We start from the raw sequence: 18634 nt of genomic DNA, 5'->3' as shown, positions 1-18634 counted from the left end.
ACTTCTAGGTGTGAAGGACCAGGAGAAGGCCTGTTTGCTTCTGGAGTGGTTTAATATAAGCTCCATTGTCTCCATCTCCTTTCAGTAAGTGATTTCTCATTTAAAGCAATTGGAAGATCTTTTGCTTTGATGCTTTCTTGACTAACATGCCAGCTGCCTTTGAAAACTTGGGAGAGGAATCTGCCATGATGGTAGCCTTGAAAGCAGTGTTTATTTCAAATCCCTAAGGACTTTTGAGTGAAAACCCCTAGTATTCAACATGGAGTGTGCCAGGAACAGAGAATTTTATGTCCATTAATATTGCCTAGAGGCGCTGCTGTGGCTTGATAGGCCTTGACCTTTCCAGAGTGACAATGTGAGTGAAAGGAGAACTGCCTGCAGATGGGCTGGGCTGGTGACAGCTGAGCTCAGCCAGACACAGCTGGCTGCTCTGGAGGTGGATCAGGATGGGACACCGGGCACACTGGTGACATGATGGCATTTGTTGAGCTGCTGAGCTGAGTGTGGAACTTGCCACAGTGCACTCCTGAGAAGATTACTTTGTCTTGAGTCCATGGAGTCTGAATTTTCGCAAAGCTAGAATATAAATAAAAAGGGGCTAATATGTATAAATACAGATATACCTAAATGTAATAAATATATGTATGTGAAATGTACTGGTCCCAAAGAAATTACTCCAGCAGTTATTCCCTGATAACTGAAAAGTGTATTAGAAATATTTTGTGTGGATATTTTTGTCACAATACATTTCAGTACAGCTGTCGTAACACTGAGATTTTACTTCCAAAAATACATTAGAAAAATCCCCTTCATCAGGCAGTGAATGACTTAAAACCAGAAACACAGTGCATGGAGTAATATTCCAAAGGCACATGATATAAAAAATGATTGGTTATTACTAAGTTAATCAGCACTGTTCTGGAAAGTACACAAAAATTGCATATAACTGTTTCAAAATCACGGGGATATTTTGAACATTTCCACTGGGTCAAAGCAAAAATAACCACACATCCTTTTTAGGTGATTATATTCAGGACAGTGGTCTTGCTAGAGTGACTTAACACATCCATTATTGCAATTATAATTTAGTGATAATTACTCTGTAGAATTCCAGTATTCTATTATTTCAAGTGAGAGCCCAAGGAGAAAGCCAGCTTACAGCATCTCTAGGGCCTATGAACTAGGAACGAGTGCCTGTGATTTTATAATTTCCAGACTCGTTACATGTAGTTTGGGATAAGTTATACCCACATCACGTAGGTTAAAGGGCCATCTCTTTGCTGGTTAAAATGAAGAACTGTCATTGACATATCAGACCCAATACATCTAATTAACATGTTAAATATGTTTGACCCGCACTGGTTAAGATAGATGACTTCCTTACACAAGTTATAAACAGTTGTAGGCATTATGCCAAAACTTAAAGGCAATTTGTGTTTTATGGAAGTCTATTTAAGGTTCCCTTTCAAATTAAAGGAAAACAACAACAACAACAAAAACAAGCAACCGTCTAATACAATGCATATCTACTGAATCAGAATATCAACCTTCTGCAATCAGTGTGTTAACAAATCCATTTTTGCAAACAGCCTTCCTTCATAAAGCATGATGACTGTACTTAAAGATAGGTCTAAACTCTGTTTACAAAATTGCACAACAGCATAAAAGGCAAATACCCTTTAATTTCCCAATACTAGTTATGTTCTGGTTTCTAGTTTTCAAATTTGGCCCTATATAGGAAGCAGAGAGACAAATATTAACCACCTAGAAAATGAAAGAAATAATGACCAATGGAGAAAGCAAATGGAGAAGAGTTAAAGCTCTCATGGATCAACATGAGGGCCAAAGCTGCTTGACATTAATGGAAAACTCTTAGTATAATTCAAAGGGCTTTCAGTTCTACACGACGTCTCCTATATTATTTCACAGTATAATATTTTATTTTAGTTTAATTTAGTGGAGAAAAATAAATAAATTACTGTCAGGTTGTGCACTACCTAAGCAGAGTGGTAGTGCAGATCCTTGACACTGTTTTTGGTTGGTGTGGGGGGATCATTAAAATCGGTTACCAGGAGAAATCTCTGAGTGCTATCAATGGATCACAGCTGAGAGATACTTATCCCCCTGCAGCACTCAGCTGCTGACACATTACTTTGAGGCTATAGCCATCTGTGTTACAGAGACCACAACCAGTGCATGAATTTAGACAGACCTAGACCCCTTTTAGGACTAAGAAGATACAAGCATGAGGTAACAAAACCTTCCTTCTTTCTTTATCTTGTTCTCTGAGTGTAATCATCCAGCCAGGAGAAGCCTTACAATTGTCCATTAAGAGGACAAAAAGCATGTGTTCTGTAGGGGTGTAGTACTTTAAGATACCTTTCTGACTCTGACATTAACCAATTTTTGAGCCAAGAAAACAACAACAACAAAAACTCACAAGTGTCTGTAATTGTTGTCACAATGAGAAAATCAGCCTAATACTTAACATTCATTTCCTTTGTTTTTCTGTGAAGAGCCAGGACCAAGCTAAATAGCTTCACTTCCCACCTTGTGACTCCAAGAGGGTCTGGTGAGGAAGACAGGCTTTTCAGCCTATTACTCTATTTGTGGTCTTTTGTCCATACTTAATGTGTCAAAGACAATGGCAAGATAGCAAGCTCTCCACTACAAGGTCCACAATTTTTCTGTAAGCCTACCCTGGTCCTAGTCTCCATCACTTCCCTCCCTTTGTCTTCCCAGAGACCACAAGAAAATAGACAACAGCAGGAGGAAGAGGAAGGACCCTTCCTATTCTGGGAGTGAGGTAGAGGAATACCATACCCTAAATAAAAGAGAGGGGTAGAAAGAGAAAGAAAAGAGCTATGTCTTTCAGTGATAGTCACCCCAAATTCTGACTCTTTTCATTATGCTCTCACCTTCACCTTTGTAGGAGGATCTGTTCTGTTATCTTTGAAAACTGAATTTGCCACCCCAAGAGTGATGTTGATATTCTTGTCATGGCAAAATACAGCCTTGTCTACACGGATACAGAGATCTAAGACAGCTCTGCAATAGGCCTTGATTTCCAAAAAATATTGAGCTACACACTTAGAGGGCCTTTAGGTTATCCAAAAATAACTAATCTTTTTTTTTTTTTTTTTATATATATATTTATTTTTTCAATGTTGATGTGCCTTTGTTCAATGACAGGTTTCTGGAGATGAATGCTACAGAATTACTAATGAGACATTTCTTGCAACACTTTCAGTTTGGGTTCAAACCGAAAGCACAGATCCAAGTTCTACTTGCCCTGGGGATTTTTTTTCAATGTGAGGTTTGGATCCATCCCACTATAAAGAGCCACTATACATGCAAAATTTTGAGATTGCTGTAGGTTTGGCCTCTATCCACTGTCAAGTTCAGAAGGTTTTGTCTGAGTATTTTGCTGTGGCCTATCTCCATTTTAGTTTTGGAAACAAAAAATACACAAACGAAAGAAAATCCCCTTGCAAATATGGAATTTACCTATCACGTGCAGAAGCAATTTCAGGACTCTCAGCCCTCCGGTAGTTACTCATGCACTGCCACCCATTGTTTTCAGTGGGCTCCGTGTGTGAATAATTATGCACCTGGGAACAACCATTTGCAGGATCAGGCTGTTGCAAAATAATTCACTGATGAAAACTTAAAAGGTAACTGTAACACTTGATTGTATTGTGTAGACTGTTAACAAACAGCTGTCTGGATGCAAGCTATTGTCACCTTCATTTTAAGATACATTTTTAAGCAGTTATATTTCCCTGTCTTTGGTTTCCAGGGCATCTCCTGCACCCCACTTCTAGGAGACACTTTGCAAATGCATGTTAACAAATTCAAAGGCTGCAAATCAATTTTACAGTCCTCAGTGCTGGCTATTCTCACCTCATGAATCCAGAAGTGTCTACGAATTTGAAGGATTGTTTGGGGGGTGATCTCATCTCCCAGCTTTACATATTCTCTAGTTTCACTTTCCCCTGCAACTCATTCCATGCACTCAGAGTTAGCAAGCCAGACTTTCCAGAAAGGGACACGCTACTATAGCTTTTTTTCTTTTTTTCTTTTTTTTTTTTTTTTTCTTTTTTTTTTTTTTTTTTTTTTTTTTTTTTTTTTCTTTTTTTTTTTTTTTTTTTTTTTTTTTTTTTTTTTTTTTTTTTTTTTTTTTTTTTTTTTTTTTTTTTTTTTTTTTTTTTTTTTTTTTTTTTTTTTTTTTTTTTTTTTTCCTTTTTTTTTTTTTTTTTTTAATATCTGATGTACTTTTATATGCTCAAAAGCAGAATTTTACAATTCCACAGATCGAATAAATCCCAGGCTTTCTAAAATGATACAATAGAAGCTTCAGCTTCACCAGCAGAGCTGTAAATGAGGCTTTAATTGCCATTTTAGGAAAAGGGCTGAAAGTGTCTAGCCAGTGAAAATGCAGTAAATTTGAGAGGTCAGAGCAATAGAGCGCATGCCTGTCTTCCATCGGGTATAACATCTAATGGTAAGAAACATTCCCATGAAACATATGTATGCGAAGTGTGACCAAACATGTTTCCACTTTCATTGTAGAGATAATGAAAAGTGAAATAATACTTCTTCCTTTGTTATTAAATACTGTGTGGGTTAGTGTTTTATACTTTCAGACTCTTTAGTTTTGTATATTTTTTTGTTTTCCAAAAGTGATGGGAGTTTTATTTTCTTGAAATGGTTTGTGTTTTTTCAAATATTTTTTACTTGTGAGAAGCTCAAAAAACTTTTTAGGTATCAGGAACTAAATCTGGAAGTTCAAAACTGTTGCTGGATAAAAGACCTTGATGACAGACGCATTAAAACCTCCTCAGATTTCCCTATAACCCAAATTTCATATTCCTACTTCAGAGCATGATTGTCAGAGAGATTTTTAATAGGAGTTCATCAATCCTTATTTTATAGGAACAAAACTACTTCTTTCCTCCAAAGAGTTTTTCCTGAAAAGAGACTCAATATTTTATCAGTCAAAAAAAAAAAAAAAAAAAGTATGTTATAGAAAAACAGAAGAAAAAAAAAAAAAAGGCAAATTACAGCCTGAAATGGTTAAAGATTTACAAGCCTAAAAGCAGCTGGCAAGAGGGTCAGATACTGGGGTATGCTATTACAGTTTAAATAATAGGTATTATTATTAGCTCAGGCTGTAACTGTTATTCTTATGGGATGTCAAATATGGGAATATGGGATGTTACGGAAATATTTCATTATAAAATAAATGGGCTTCTCTGAACGAAATCTCAACTTTTTGTGACTGACTCATCAGTTGTTTCTGAAACATTGTGTCTTTGACATTGCTACAGAGACTGCCAAAAGCTGGACTGACCAGTGCCAGCTGTTACAATATTTGTGACATGAATGTATTCCCAAAGGGTATTTGCTTTATTTTAATTTTCACTATACCCAGTTATGTATTCATTCAGGTAGTCTGTTTTGTGCACTTAAGGGCAATGCAGTTCAGTAGGGTTTTGAAAAGAAGTGTCTCAAATGTCAAGATAAATAATTCAATTAAGAAAACATTAGCTGGATTTTTTGCTGTGGCTTCTTACCTACATTTAATCATGATCCAACCCTCTCCCCCCCAAAAAAAACAAAAACCACAACCCAACAACTTATCAAAAAAACCCAACCATGGTAACAACAGTTTTATTTAGTGTTAAGACAGTAAAGATGAAAAAAAAATATTTAAACGCTCATTTTACAACTAATAGAGTATTATTCATAGTCTGCATTCTGCTACATTATGAAAAGTTCATTTGATGGTTTTCTCACTCAGTTCAAAGTTGTTTGGAAAAGAATAGAAGAAATAGAAATCAGGAAGCCTGTATTACCTCTGAGTGTCCTACTGAAATCTGTCAACATGTAACTCAAACTATCTCGGAGGCCAATGAGCGGGCACTATCTTCTAATGACTGTCAGCCGAAGAAGGCAGAGTAAGGGACATAACATTCTGACTGCGTTGGATCAGTGAAAAAAATAACACTTTATTTCACCATCAGTCTGTGAGATTCATTGTTGCAGAATGCCAAAACCCTACACAGGTTCAGAGAGAGTTGTTAATTCAGGGAAGATGAGTCTAGCAAGGGCTATGAAACACGAGGATATTCATTCTACCTCAATGACCTCCTTAAAAACATCATCCAAGAGGGCTGTCTTACAGGAAGCAACCCAATATGCTGTTGTTCTTATACTCCCTTCCTACAAATATTAAGGACAACATACCTAGTTGTACAAACCTTTAGTCAGACACAGTAAAACAATCTTCTCTTTCATTATGGTGACATGCTATCTCTGGAAATCATCAGGAGAGGAAAGAGTATTCTTTTTCCCAGCACTACTGATGTGGGCTCATGTGTGACAGTCCTGAAGTACCAAAGAGACTCAACAGCACATATTTGGGCTAGTGTGAACAGAAGAGAGAGGTAAATCATGTAGGCACTTTCTGATTGGTAGCTCAAAAATAAGGTCCTTGATGTATTTGCTGCTTGTTCTCCCAGCCTATGTTCCTAGATAAGGTATACCAAGGCCTCTTTAACTTTTAGTCAGTCACTCCGTCTGAGCAGCCAGTCCAAACAGTGTACTGATGAAAAAGATTTCATTTACCTTTTCAGCTTGTGAACCATATGTACCAGTACTATCTTGTTACAATTGCTGGACCTATCTCTGTTGGTTTTATTACTAGCTAGGCTTCTGCAGCAGGGAATATACATAGAACACATCAAAGAACAAAATGTTACTTACAAGTGGGAGCTACTACTCTAGCAGTAGTGACTACTTCTTTAACATCTGCTATTTTCAAAGCATGCTCTGCATTTTTACGCTACCTATCTGTGAGCAGAAGTTGACTTTCCTGGAAATTCCTGCATCTCAGCAAAGCCAGGAACGGTGGCAAGTTGTAAGCTAAACCATGCAAAGGGAAAATGAGAGGAGATTGCTACTGTAGATAGGTCTGTATCCAATCAACAACTAGAGAGCCAATCAGCAACATTCATTCTACATGCTTCCTCATTGGCCATCTTTAGTGAAAATAACTAACTCTGTTTTCTGAGAGAAGTTATTTTCAGTAAAAATTATTTCATTTGTCTGGTAGCTGGGCAATAGGGATTGACATGACTTATTTCTCTGGAAACAAGTAGTGGTTGATAAGCAAAGACCTGAGGATATTGTTTAAAATTTCAAATCCTGTTCCAAAACTTTATTACTGTTACACTCTTGGTGTAAAAATGTGTCATATGGCCTCCTCCCACTCAAGAAATTCTGTTGCTTTTTTATTTTTTATTTTTTTTGACTGAGTGCTGCCATTCATTCACTGCTGGAAGTTAGTAACAGGAATTCAGCATTCCTTTAAAAAAAAAAAAAAAAAAAAAAAAAAAAAAAAGAAACTTCCCCAAAGACTTATTTCAAGTTCTGTTTCAAATTTAAAGTCAAAGTTTAAAATCTGATATTGAGTCTTCTTTTTAAACGTGCTTTTAAGTCTGTTCACATGTGGAAAATATTTTCAGTTAGGTTTAAATATTTATTCCTACAAACTGAATATGTGACATGAGGTACAAGAAACCTTTCATATATGTAGGAAAGCAATCCATGTTAATTTTATTGCTCCTGCTGTTCCTTATGTGAGTCTTTGCTGCCAATATGGCTAAATAGAATTTGGCCCATCACTATGCAACAGACAAGGATTTATGAACAAATATCTCTTCCTACAGGCTCATAGAAGACCCTTTCTTTAACTACCAATGTTCACTAAGGACCGTGTTATTTGCTCTGGGTCCTCTTGTTAAAAAGCCTGTTTCTGTACATGATATGGGCCAAATTCTTACCTCATTCTAGAAACAGTAAACTTGGTTTAATTCCTTGGAAGTATATGGAGTTGCTTCAAATTTATGGTGGTAAAAAGGAACACAAGAATTCTGCCTTCCATGCTCATCCATTTGCACAAGTTCCTTTAACTTGAAGAGAAAGAACCTTAGATGAACTTTCAGGTAACTTAATACTATTGATCCTTGTTAAGAAACCCTGATTATTATTATTATTATTCTTTTGCATTTGAGTAAACAGAGTTAAGCTGATGAGGACATGGCCATATGCCCTTTTTGTCCATGGGCTTCAGAAAAACTAAGAAGTGGATTATGACAGAGTAAGCAAGGGGAATGCAAGGGCAGGGGGAAGTCAGGGTCAGGTCTGTTTTGATGAGTTCATCTTCAGTCTCTTCACTGTGGGTGGTAACTCTATGAGTTCCCCCAAAAGTATTTACAGTTGAAGTCATCTTTAGACAGGTGGACTTATTTTGATCCTGCCAATTTTATTTATTTTCCTTGAATTCCAGCATAGTCCACATTTTCCTGTTATTCCTTCATGTAGATGGATGCTTACAAGAAACCTCCCTTTCCAGTATTTGTTTTTTAGATTTTCTACACTTAAGTGTGGTTGTTGTTGTTGATTTATAGAGGGTTTGTTAAAAAAAAAAAAAAAAACTAAAAAAAAAAAAAGAAAACCAAAAATGTATAGGGTAGCACTCATATAAGGAACTGAATCTCAAAGAAGATGAACAGTCGCTGTCTGGATGGCGACTGTAGTCTGCATTGCAAGGTGCTTTGTAATATATCTTCAGCTCGATCAGGTGGGACTTCCCAAACTGCAAGGACTGTGGTCCGACATGACCACTCCAGCACATGCGTGATCCATTGGTATTGATTATCTTAAACTACTTACAAAATATCTCCTTACTACTTTATCTGTGTACAGAAGACTACCTATGAGAGCATTTCTGCAGTGGCAGTTTCTACTGACTACTGATATTTATGTTTTCTGTGTGCATTCTGGTCACTTCTGTTGCAGGAATTGCCCGATCAAGCATCCTTAGTGACCAGATTGTCCCATCAACCATTAAATGAACTACTAAAGCACACAAGTAGTGCTTATCAATTGGTCTGTAGACACAGTGGATGCTTCTCAGGGGGATCTCAGGACTCCCTTAGATTCAGTCCTGGAGAAGTCCTGGAAGTACTTTGTCATGAAGATGTCTAGGAGGGGGTTTAGTCAGCCACCATCTCTCCAGGCTGTCCGTGGTCTTCCATCAGCCCATTGCTCTCCCTTCTGCTGGGTAAGCCCAAACAATGACTGCCTAAGTTTACTGGAGAAGCACACAGACACAGCCCTAATACCCAGCTACACCACATATAACTATAGGGCAAACAAATTTCATCCTTCTGTCACATTTATAATTTAAATTTCAAAGCCCTTGCCACAGTAGAATAAAAGTGCTTATTACAGAATCACTGGCGGTTTCCTAGGGCTGCTTTATGGCTTCTCTGAAAAGATTTGAGTAGACAAAGGAAATGCTGAGTAGCTCTGCAAGGGACTGTTTTGACGTGGATTAGAATTTCAGCTGCTTTTGTATGGAAATTTGGAGATGTCTACTACACATTCTCCTCACTGTCCGGAAGTTAAGCAAAGAAGAGAAGGGCAGTCAAGCTTAAGAATGGGTAAAGATAATAAAAATAGGCAGAGTTTAGAAAGTAACAGAAACACTGTTTGAGAGAAAATGAAAACAGTTGCTACAAAACTTGAAGGGATTTCAGCTCTTCAATTGGTTGCATTCGTAAACAGCTTTGACACAAATATTTCATGTTTAGATTTATAACAAATGTTACCCACAAGGGTGGCATGCATTACTCTAGACTCAGGCATTGAGATAACCAAGCCAAAATAGCAGAAATACAAGGCATTCTGGAAACACATAAGTAGTACATGTGCCCATATTTCCATTTATAAACAAACACATATAATTCAAATGTATGTGTCCTGGGATCTTTCCCAAGCTCCCTACAGCTTACACGATATATACATATATATGTAAGTATGAATATATATATGGGTACTTATGCATTGACTGTACATATATATTCACATGGTCTATGGCTGGCACTTGATATACTTTCCAAAACATCTCCATCTTGGTCTTATATCTTCTCTTTTGGGGGCAGGGATAGAAATAACTACCAGCATTCAGCCACAGCTATCTGCACATAATGTTCTTTTCCACCAAACAGTACCTGGGGTAGACAATGTTGGTACAATTTTCTATCTTTATATATTTACAAAAAAACTACTTTATGTATATGTTGAGGATGGGGCTACTTGAGAGGCATCAGCTGAGAAATACTGAATAGCATTTATGATTTCATAAAATTTAAAAAAATCAACCCCCCAAAACATGCGGGATGGAAAGTGACTGTGTGTGTTGGTTGCATATGTGATATATGGCTTCCAAAGTATAAGAACCTGTGTGTCTGCAGGATAAAGAGCACTTGGAAAAGCTGGTGTTGAGTTGGATGTGAGCCAGGCACCCAGTGCCTCTGCTGTGTGGGGGAAAGTTTGCTTATAGGGGTTTGGCACAGCCCCACAGAGAGAGCCGTGCCAGAGGCAAAGCACAAGTCCAAGATCAGCTGCCCCAAATGCTGAGCTATACAAATTGGGAGCTTTGTTTCAGGCAGCCCCCATAATGATGGGAGGCTTATCTGCTGTGGTTTATGTGTTTTGCTATAACACAAAAAAGGTTTGGTAATTCTGTAGATTATTTCCATTTCTCTTTTTATCCTGGAATTTTTTTTTTCTCTTTTCTCTTTTTCTTTTTTTTTTTTTTATTTTTTTTTAATTTATTAATTAATTATTTTTTTTTTCTCTTTGTCCTTTGCATGCTACTGTAAGGGTTCAAATGAGTGCGACTCTTAAAGCTTAAAACTTAAATTTGTGGTCACTTAGTAAAATTTTTACTGGGCATCAGAGTCTGTTTAAAATGTCCTCCATCATGACAAGATCTTAAAGCACAGAGGTTGGTATGCAATTTATTAAACTCACTCTTGCAAAATTTAAAATCAATATAAACAATACTGATCTAAAACCTGTATTTGACTAATTTATTCCATGAAAAATTACCTTAAATAAATTTGAGTTAGCTTCATCACATGTAACTTAAAACATTGACATTTGTATATGTTTACCCCTGCTCGTCACCATTGCCTCCTTTTATAGTTAAGAGAGTGAAATAGGCACATTCTTGAGATTTATTTGGCAACTTTTAGACTAAGAAATTGCACCCTAGAATATCTTGTCTAGTGCAGATGACTCTCGCTTCTAAATACTACAGCTGCACAAAACAAATTGAAGGACATCAATATTTGTAAATCTGATCCTTGAGAGTCATAAAATAAAAATTAAGGAGCTGCTTTGATTTGATTGCCATCATGTAGTTAGATTGTTTAACACTTGATGACAATAATTTCTGCATTGCCATTTTGAGCTCCAATATCAGCCACAGAAAGATATCATTTATTTTTCTCTTAACTATTTCTAGTGGTAAAGAAACATACTTGGGTCCATTATCACCCAAGGAAAACTTTCAAGCATCAGTTTTCTGTCAACAAGATCTACTTTAAAATCTTATTTGAATAATTGTTTACTTTATCTCATATTTGTAGACCTTCATGTACCTAACTTTTAACTCTGTCTAATAGAAAAAGCTCCTGAAGTGTCTCATGGAAAACAAGGTAGATTACATAGTGTGATCATCAACAGAGGTTTCTAGCCAGTGGTTTAACTGACAGATGTCAGAAATTACTAATGCGTGACAGTGATTCTGTGTTTTGTTGAATATTCTTGTTCTTTTCCTGAATGTTTTCTTGAACAGAATTTGTTATGAATAAAATCCATACCTTTTTGTCAAGTTTTGATTCCACCCCCTAAAAAGACATTGGAGTCAACTAAATAACTCACCAAAGGAAAAAAAAAAAGAAATACTTACATGTTCCAACATACTTATGTGCATAAGACAAACCTTGGTCATGACTGGTGCTGAAAATGATTCTATGGGGTTTCTGTGGTAGTTTAAAGACATTAAGCTATTTTACTGGCATTTTCAAGGTATTTCACAAGTGGACTTTGATACTGCCCTGTAACTGGCCACAACAAATTCATAGTGCCTGCCCTTCAACCATTTTGATCAAGCTGTAACAATAGAGTAAGAATATGCTGTTGTATGGTGGTACCTCACAAGTGCCCTGCCAGCCCCATTTGAGAACCACTAGCCCACTGTTGCAGACAGCTCGGGTGAAGAGCATCGCTTCTGTGTAGGATGAAGTCAAGGAGAGAATTTGGCTGACTGTCTCTCAGATGGAAGTTTAATGTCCCTCTGCTCCACCTCTGTGTGAGATGTTAAAGATACCCTGCTTATTAGAGCTGGTTGAAAATTTTCCAGTGGAACACTTCTCTGTTGGAAAATGCTGATTTTACAGAATTGAAACATTTCACAGGAACATGTTGATTCCATTGAAAGTTTCAATAGAAAGCAGGCAGGCTGTCCAGGAAGCCTGCAGTCCTGGTTGCGTGCCAGGGGGCTCCCCTGGCTCCCTCTCCCCAGGCAGCTCCTCCAGCTTCCTGACACCCCAACCAGGACTCTGGAGTGGGGCAGCTGTGGGGAGGGAAACATGAAACAGGAGGGCACTTGCAGTAGCATTTCTTTGGAAGTTTTCCTTTCTTTACAAAAATATGAATTCTTCAGGAAAAAATACAAAACATTCCTTTTCACAGGATAGGAATTATTTTCTAGGCTGATCAGTGTGGTCATATTGCCAAACTTTGCTCTGCATTTGATTGTACATCACATATTTACAACTATTATCTTAGGTGAAAAGTATCAAGTATATTCACACTGAACTAGTGACAGCTCAATTTCTGAAGTGTTTATTTCTATGATAGTCAAAAAAGGACATATTCACTGTGTAGACTGCCATCATGTTGAAATGAATTCACAATTTTATCTGTGAGCAAACTCAGAGTTGTTCCAACAGAAACACACTGAATAAAAGAGAGATCTGTCAAATTGTGTGTGTTTGTGTGTGTATGTCTATGCTAATAATACCATTAGAATTTCTATGCCCAACTGAAAAAAAAATAGTTGTCTGGTTTGGTCAATAACTCTGTTGAGCTTCGTTGTTATGGTCATGACTTGAGCTTAGACTCAGTTTTGTTCCTGGGCGTGTGTAGGCACCTGTAGACATCAATTGTCTCATCGTTGCTTATATATGCCTTGAACTATGTCTTCATGTTGGTGCTATTGGCATGTGCATTGTCTCATTAAATGTATACAATCAGTAAGACTAGCAACCTGTAACTAATTGTAAAGTATTTGGGGTGATTAGAAGTAAAAAGAAAAAAAGGAGGCCATATAAACCCAGCATTTGGCATTTTACCACCTGTGGAGAAACGCACAAGCTACAAGTGTTTATGTGCACATGCTTACAAGTTTTGACTTGCACTTAGGTGTCACACTGCTGATCATTTCTGTGCTATTTCCTCAAATTTGGTAGGTGGCATTCTTACAGTACATCCAATCAGAGAATCAATAAATAACAAAGCCTGTATATTAAGAAAAGTTTAAAAAAAAAGTTCTCATAATGAAAGTCAGTGTTGTATTTTGTTTTCTCTTTTCTTTATTTTTTTTTTCTTTCCCCCCAGAGTTTCACTAGCAGCCTTGCTTTTGATCTGGGAGCTGTTAGAAGCCATTGCACCACAGATGAAAGGAGTTAGAAAATTCCATATCATAATGCAGTTAGATCAGTAATTCATGGAGCAGGTAATTCACAATGACTTGCCAGTCCTTTGATTGCACACGGTTTATGACTATTAGCAGTTTCCCCTTTCAAATTTGTATGCTTCCATACTTCCTTTCTGACCTTTTTTCATCATTTATAGTCCAATTTGGTAGTGAAAAAACGTAACTGGTGCTCAAGTGCATGGCTGTCATTCAAACCCCAATGCGTTACTGAGAAGTTTGACATTTGTGACTACAAAAAAAAAAAAACAAAAAAAAAAACACAAAAAACCCACCCTTCAAAAAAACACCCTAAAAAAAAAATTAAGCAGGTGTACAGAACACTAACCAGGTCCCTTGAACAATGCTTTATGGAATTCACAAGTTGCCTCTAGGCTATAAACCTGATTCAGTCTGAGTTTTCAAGGTAGATTTAATCTGGATATTTACACTCCCGAATGTATCTTGCATTAAAATGTAATTGCCATATAAATGACACAAACACATTTCAAAGGGAAGGTCATAGGAAGAGAAGTGTTACTGTAATTGCTTATCAACAAGATGTGTTCTTTGAGGTTTAACAATTATCTGTGCTCACTTTCTAAAATCAAGGTTCTGCATCCTGAGCTTCAGCAAATTGGTTTGCTCAGAGAGGTCCCGGCTCTAACATTTTCATAGCAGAAGTATAAGTGAGTAAGCTTCAAATTAAAAGAAACTGAAAGAAATGCTGTTAAATCACTTTTAATGTAGTCATCTGCTATACAGGTGTGCACATATCACATTTATTTCAGTTATACTTACCAGGTTTCTGTGAACTGATGTTGCAGCTTTACAAAGGTAGAGTAACTTCTACAAGTTGGATGAATAACATCAGGTAAATCTGTTAAAAGGAGTTACTGCTTTGTCTCTAAAGGACTTATATATATTCAAGTTGCTGAAAAATGGGCCCTAAAAGAGCATTGTGAACATTTAAGTGTCCAAGTAGGATTAGGAACAGAGCCTGAGTACTAAATTCTCTAAGGTGCTCAATTAAAATAATCTTTTTCTGTATATGAACAAAAAACTACGTGCAAAGCTCTTCCACGGTATCTGTCCCAACTTCCAGTAGTCAGTGGGATAGGGACTTCCTTCACCAGAGGTATATCCGGATCATTGTGCTTAATCACCATTGATAGACATATCCTTCATGAATTAGTCTAATCTCCTTTTGAACGCTGTTATACTTTTGGCTTATGTAGCATCCTGTGGTAATGAGTTCCATAATTTAATTGTGCATTGTAATGAAAAGTGCTTCCTTTTGTTTGCCTGAAAATTGCTGCTTAAAGCTGTTTGTGACGGTGCTTACTCACTCTACCCATTTGATCTTGTTTGTTCTTTTCATAGTCTTTCTTAAGTAAGTTTTGTTTTTGTTTTGTTTTTGTTTTTCTTATAATAGCAAAATCTATAGCCAATAGGAGGTAGAAAATAACTTTTTAAATTTTTTCAGTATTGATGCATTTAGCATGTGAATAGCAGAATACAGGTATATAATATATACAGAATATAGTGAATAACAAAGCAGTAGTGCCACAGAAAAACTCCAATAAATGTTTTTAACACATACACACTTGCAAATACACGTGTATATATATGATCAGACTCCATTTCTAAAGTGATGTGTGCTCATGAATGACCTTCATGTAGCACTTTCTGTAGAGAAATACAGTGAAGATTTTGTGGGCATAATGTGGCAAGTGCATGGAAAGTGTGGAAAAAACCACAGAAAATAAGTGAGCACTGGCAGCTGCTTACGAGCAAAAGCAGAAAGAAGAAAGTGGAGGTATGACTCCTTCTTGCCTGCTTTTCTCCTCTTCTGCTTTGAATGGGGTCACCAGCCGGTGTTCATGCCCCTCATGAAATGGCAGGTTTATGGACAGTCCTACACCATCAGTGGAAAATGTAAGACAAGCTATGCATTTTGCATCATCTCAAATCATATGAATTTTGCCATTTTTTCACGTTTTCCAGGAGACAAAATGGTTTTTTAACTTTATGGGGAAAAAGTGTGTTGTTTGCTGAATATAGGATATTTTTAGTTTCAGATGAAGTCCTCCCTGCCACTTCAGAGTGTTTACCATTTTATTCCTATGTCTGTTAACTTGGAAAATGTGAGAAAGAAGCAGAAATTTAAAACAAACAACAAAAAAAAAAACCTTACATTTGAAATTCAAAGGAATAGAATGTATAAAATATTCTTTTTTTTTTTTTTTTCCCTATCATCTGTTTCAAGTGAAGCACCAGGCCTTAATGAAATGACATTTTGATATTTTTAAGATAAAATTATCACACAGAATAGATGTTTTTTTTTTCCTAGTATGCCATTTTCAAAATGTAAATGATTTAATCAGAAGAATTTTTACTAAAGATTTCTTCCTTTTTTATCCAACTACAACTTCTTTTTTTTTCTTGTTTTTTATGCTCCCTGCTTTATTTTATTCTTTCCTTTTTCCCCAGTATCACTCATTTCTGCTTACAGGCCTACCAAAAATTCAGCTTTGACACTTTATCTGTCCATGTTAAAGCCTTGTTGAACAAGCTGGATGGAGCTCATCAGATACAGATGAAAACAAGCCCCACTTTTTTCCTAACTTGAGAGGGAAAATTTATTTATTTGTTTATTTATTTATTTATTTGTTCTTTTTTGTTTTCTTACCTAATTTCCTGTTTAGGAGAGTGTAAGCTCACTGAATGCTGTTGTTAGAAAACCTGACATTTATCTGATTTTCAAAGCAAGTGATACTCCTTTTCACAGAATCACAGAATCAAAGGGGTTGGAAGGGACCTCGGAAGATCATCGAGTCCAACCCCCCTGCCAGAGCAGGCTCCTTAGAGCAGGCTGCCCAGGTAGGCGTCCAGATGTGCCTTGAATATCTCCAGAGAGGGAGACTCCACAACCTCCCTGGGCAGCCTGTTCCAGTGCTCTGTCACCCTCACTGTGAAGAAGTTCTTTCGCATGCTGGTGCGGAACTTCCTGTGCTCTATCTTGTGGCCATTGCCCCTTGTCCTATCCCCACAAACCACTGAGAAGAGGTTGGCCAAATCCCTCTGTCTCCCACACCTCAGGTATTTATACACATTGATAAGATCTCCTCTCAGTCTTCTCTTCTCCAGGCTGAACAGACCCAGGTCTCGCAGTCTTTCCTCATAGGGAAGATGCTCCGGGCCCCGTATGGTCTTTGTGGCCCTCCGCTGGACTCTTTCCAGGAGTTCCCTGTCTTTTTTGTACCGGGATTTTCTTTTTTGTACCATTTCTTAATGTTCATGTTTCTCCTAGCATACCTCCTCAAGGAAATTCCACAGAGTAAGAAGAAAAGTAATTCCGGGGAGACCATCGTGCTATAGACCGCACTGTACTCCACAAAACTGTTTTTTTTTCCTGAGAGTGGTGGAACAGTTGAGTAAGGAGCTGTACAAAGAACTTGTTAGTCCTGTACCTCTTCTGTTTTGATGAACAGAACTGTCCAAAACTAACTTTTTCAGACAGTGAAGTGTCTGATAAAACCCAATCGCCTTGTTCTTATGAGAATACTTTTTGGTTATTGCCGTAGTAGAATGAAAATTTTGATTCTGGATAAGAGAGAGATCATCTTCAGGACATAAACCAGTGGCTTTCTATTAAAACTATTTACTATTTATATAAATTTAGTGGATATTTTCAGGATTGTCTTCTAACAGAAAGGAAAGTTGGGGTTTTAAATTAATTATAGTAAGTTAAAACTAAACTGTTATAGCCTAACTGTCTGAAAAAGGATACAACAAAAGAAGAGCTTCTGCAATATTCTTCTTTTTTAAGTCTAGTATATCCTCCAAATTTGTCTTATCTTGCAGATTTGTGTTGATGATCATCTTTGATTCTGAATCTACAGTTCTAGACCTGAAACAGCAGAATGTTCTCAAAATTAAACAAAACTCTACATCCAGGAGACTAAATTAAGACTTTAACTTAAAACAATCTCAGTATTTCAGCAAAACATATGATTTGAGGTTTTAAAGAAGGCTAACAAGACTAATTTTGTTATAACATGAGAATTGAAATGAAAGGTAAGCAGTGTCTTTTTTCCAAAGCGTAGAAATATGTTTACTTGGTTTAACAGAGCAACTGTGTACTCTTGGGGAGAAAAAAAAATTGCTTTTGTTCATATGTGTAGCCTAGAAAGTCTAATTAAAATATTTCCTAAGCCTCAAATTTAATGCTTTTGTTTGTTTTGTTTTTAAGGAAAAAACTCTTTTGTTCAGGACTAGTCTTTTGTTCAGCGTATTTGGCTGCTCCTTGTAGGTGTTTGGATTTTAAAATGTTTGGGCAGAACACCAGTAATTTGGTTTACAGATTATAGAGTTGTCCAGTTTCCTGAACGTTATTGCAATGTGGAACAATGACATTACAACAATCCATGTCTACTATTAACTTTTTTTTTTCTTTTTGTCTTTTTAGACTGTGTATCTCTTTGCAAAAATGTGTCTTGGCCAGTTACCTCAGCTGTTTACCTAAGTAGCTACAGGACATCTGTTTCAAGATAGGTTGCAGGCGCATTGCATTTCACCTTCCTGAAGAGGACAGGAAACTTAATTTTGAAGTTCAGTATTGGCAAAGCTTTCCAATTTTCATAAAGATGCCAGACAGTGACATCATATCTACCGTGTGTCCCTTTGCTTTATGGCTGGAACTTCATTGCATGGTGGAAATGTTGCAGGAGAACGATTGATCTTGACTATCACCAGTGCTGTACTAAGCAAAAGTAACAAATGGTGTCATTGCTGAAGCCTGTGAAAAAATATTTGTAGTCATGGTTGTAGCTGGAGCCAAAGTCAGAAGCACTGAACCAGAACCTACATAGAACCCAAACTTTTCCAGGGTCACACATTATTTTATTTATTTGTTTTAACTTGACTAAGTACGTTTTTGATCATTTAACTGTGGTCTCTGTTCATAACAGTCCTGGGTTTGTGAGAAAACAGCTCTTCAGTGTTTTTAAATAC

The 18634-nt window shown here is 36.9% G+C and overlaps 1 long non-coding RNA gene across 4 annotated transcripts in view; it reads left to right on the top strand.

The window, feature by feature from the left end:
* The first annotated feature begins 4260 nt into the window (after nt 1-4260).
* The window catches only part of LOC121065433, a 30213-nt gene continuing 15839 nt past the window's right edge, over nt 4261-18634 (top strand). For 2 of the 4 annotated variants that reach the window (XR_005817061.1, XR_005817058.1), the window contains exons 1-3: nt 4261-4504; nt 13543-13660; nt 17486-17698. This is a non-coding gene — a long non-coding RNA (uncharacterized LOC121065433). Of the gene's footprint in view, nt 4505-10751; nt 10862-13542; nt 13661-17485; nt 17699-18089; nt 18232-18634 lie in introns of those variants that run through there. The other 2 variants (XR_005817060.1, XR_005817059.1) reach the window with 2 other exon arrangements.

Source organism: Cygnus olor, chromosome 2 (genome assembly GCF_009769625.2).
Source record: "Cygnus olor isolate bCygOlo1 chromosome 2, bCygOlo1.pri.v2, whole genome shotgun sequence".
NCBI lineage: Eukaryota > Metazoa > Chordata > Aves > Anseriformes > Anatidae > Cygnus > Cygnus olor.
The sequence above is the reverse complement of the archived record's forward strand: the minus strand, read 5'-3'. Positions and strand labels throughout refer to the sequence as shown.